Source organism: Apium graveolens, chromosome 10 (genome assembly GCF_009905375.1).
Source record: "Apium graveolens cultivar Ventura chromosome 10, ASM990537v1, whole genome shotgun sequence".
Classification (NCBI taxonomy): Eukaryota; Viridiplantae; Streptophyta; class Magnoliopsida; order Apiales; family Apiaceae; genus Apium; species Apium graveolens.
This window is the reverse complement of record NC_133656.1, coordinates 168,775,394-168,778,763: the sequence shown is the minus strand read 5'-3', so window position 1 is coordinate 168,778,763 and position 3,370 is coordinate 168,775,394. Positions and strand designations below refer to the sequence as shown.

The 3,370-nt window shown below is 40.5% G+C and overlaps 1 non-coding gene across 1 annotated transcript; it reads right to left on the bottom strand.

Moving 5' to 3' along the window:
- Positions 1 to 2,477: 2,477 nt before the first annotated feature.
- LOC141694172 (small nucleolar RNA R71) lies at positions 2,478 to 2,584 on the bottom strand. The gene has a single exon (XR_012563498.1). It is a non-coding gene; the product is annotated as a small nucleolar RNA R71 (small nucleolar RNA).
- Between the last annotated feature and the right edge of the window lie 786 nt (positions 2,585 to 3,370).

Genomic DNA, 3,370 nt, shown 5'->3' with positions numbered 1-3,370 from the left:
CATATCATCCGTAGACAGACGGACAATGTGAAAGGACAATTCAGACAATTGAAGATATGTTGCGAACCTGTGCAATAGATTTCAAAGAAAATTGGGACGATCATTTGCCCTTAATTGAGTTTTCCTATAACAACAGTTATCACGCGAGTATTGGCATGCCGCCTTATGAAGCGTTGTATGGAAGAAAGTGTAGGTCCCCTACTTATTGGGACGAAGTTGGTGAGCGCAAATTAATTGGCCCAGAGCTAGTTCAACAAACGAAGGAAAAGGTAGAAATGATTCGAAAAAGGTTAATTGCAGCTCAAGATCGACAAGCAAAGTACACAAATCAAGAACGTAAAAATGTGCGATTTGATAAGTGGCATTTTATACCACTTAGAACGTCTTAAAATGGCTTAAATTGGTGTCTTGAAATCAAGTATTTTGTGTATTTGATGCGTTTTTCTAGTGTTTATGCATTTCAGGGTATTAGTTGCATTTCGAAGGAGAAATCATCAAGAATAAGCCTTGGCATGTGTTCACCATTGCGAGAGGAAGAGAACGGGCAGATTACGGCGAAGAAACAGAGCAAACCGGGAATTTTTCCAGTAGGGTCCTGCGCGCCCGCGCAGCAATGCTGAGCGGCCGCGCAGCAGCCTTGCGCGCCTGCGCAGAAATGCTGAGTGGCCGCGCAGGGTCGGGGAAAAAGCTGAATTATTTTAGACTTCTACTTCTGTTTGGCTTCCAACTTCTATGTAATCTGAGTTTTATGGGACTATTATATAAGTAGATTTGAGACGTTTTTATAGAGAATAAGAAGGAGATTATGTTTTAAATTGTGTTGGCGCAAGAAGTGAAGGAGATAAGGAAGAAGACCGATTTAGCACACTGCAGCGAAGAGGAAGCATATATTCTTGTGATTCTTGTTTCGTTGTAACGTTGGATGCTAGTTTTCTTGCTTTGACTTATTTACTCTTGTGACGTACTCTGTTTTAATATAATTAGTTTAGTTATTATTTTCTTGTGTTGATTATCATGATTTCATATGAACCCATGATGGCGATAAGTTTTATTATGGGCTAATCGTGATCATGGGGTTGCAACGGATTTATTATGGAATTCTTTAGTTAATTGTTTAATACTTTAGTGTGTGATGATTGCATGATATCTAGTATTGGTTGTGCGTATTCGTCTTATGTGCGTCGCGAACATATAAGATAGGGTGTTAATCTCTTGTGAAGCGACGGTGGATCTTGAGATTTAGAACTTGCCATAGCATAGGTTCATGTACGTTGTGCATGATTAGTGGGTAACTCTAACAGTTTTATTTGCCCTATGTAATCAAAAGGAATAACTTGTGCTTAAATCGTTGTGTTGTCAATTTCTGTAGACATATAGGAACTCAACATAATTGATGACTATTCAACTTCTATCTTAATTGTGGATGCTTGGTAGAATGGTATTAGTACAATGAAATTTGGCTTTTATCAGTTTCGTGTTATTCGATTAATATCATCACTGTCACATGCTAAAGGTAATAACAATGGCTATAGAAGGAAGTAATAATGAAGTTGTGATCTCATGAGTGTTTTATTATTGATAAGTTGAAGTGTTAGTTAAGTGGTTAATTAAGTAGTTAATTATAGTTAATATTTAATCAACAATTTTAGGTGTTATTATCTTAACATTGAGAAGTAGTCATACATTGGTGAGTGAGTTTAATTAGACAAAAACTTAGTCTGAGTCTCTGAGGGAACGAACTAGAAAGTATTCTATATTATTTGCGAACGCGTATACTTGCGTGAATATTAGTGCTTGATTTCGCCCTAACAAGTTTTTGGCGCCGCTGCCGGGGACTCGGCGTATTTGTTTAGTTTATGTACTTACCATCATTGGTCATTAGGACTCAGTGATTAGGACGTAGTAGTTAATTACTCTTTTTGGTTGTGTTTCAGGTACTTTAGCAAGCGTTTATGCAAACTCGTTCTCGTGCTCGCATGAGGACCTTAGATACAGCTGAGGAGAAAGACGAAGTTCTTGATACTCCGGAGAAGTTAGATTTTGAGGATTCGGATTCCGGAACTGAGCAGAAAGAACCAGTAAACATGGGAGATCGTATTGTTCAAGCTGATCCAGCTCTTATGGATTTTTCTCGGCCTAAAATTGATGACATTCAGTCAAGCATCCTTTATCCGGCTATTCAAGCTAACACCTTTGAAATCAAGCCGGGCACTATTCAGATGGTGCAGAATTCTGTTTCTTTTGGAGGAGCGGAAACTGAAGACCCCAACATGCACATAAGGAATTTTGTCGAGATCTGCAGCACTTTTAAGTATAATGGCGTGACTGATTAGGCTATCAAGTTGAGGCTTTTCCCATTCTCACTGAGGGATAAGGCTAAAGAATGGTTACATTCTGAACCAGCTGGGTCCATCACTACGTGGCAAGATCTTGCGCAAAAGTTTCTGGTGAAGTTTTATCCAATGGCAAAGACTGCTGCTATGAGGAGTGCTCTTACTCAGTTTGCGCAGCAACCTACAGAATCTATGTGCGAGGCTTGGGAACGCTACAAGGAAATGTTGAGAAAATGTCCACATCATGGAATGCCGGATTGGATGGTAATCACTGGTTTTTATAATGGTTTGGGGGCCCAATCTCGGCCCATGCTCGATGCAGCAGCTGGAGGCGCCTTATGGGCTAAAAGCTATACTGAGGCGTATAATCTTATAGAGACAATGGCTGCAAATGAGCATCAAAATCCAACTCAGAGGATGACGTCAGGCAAGGTAGCAGGTATTCTGGAAGTTGATGCAGCCACCGCTATTGCAGCCCAGCTCCAATCGCTATCAATGAAGGTTGATTCTTTGGCTACGTATGGAGTTAATCAAATAGCTATGGTTTGTGAGCTTTGTGCAGGTTCTCATGCTACGGATCAGTGTTCTCTTGTCAACGAATCTGTTCAGTATGTGAATAATTATCAGCGTCAACAGCAGCCTGTGCCAGCGACCTATCATCCTAACAACAGAAATCATCCAAATTTCAGCTGGGGGAATAATCAGAATGCTATTCAGCCACCATATCAGCAAGGAGTAAGTAAACAGTTTAACCCACCTGGATTCCAGCAACCACAGCAGTATGCTACAAGGCAATCATATCCTCAACAGGGAAGTGCAGCTGCACCTACTAGTGCTGATTTTGAGGAACTTAAGCTGTTGTGCAAGAGTCAGGCGGTTTCTATCAAGACCTTAGAAAATCAAATCGGTCAATTAGCCAATGCAGTGCTCAATCGTTAACCTGGCACTCTTCCCAGTGATACGGAAGTACCAAGCAGGAAGGAAGCTAAAGAGCAAGTCAAGGCTATTACCTTAAGGTCTGGAAAAGTAGTTGATGC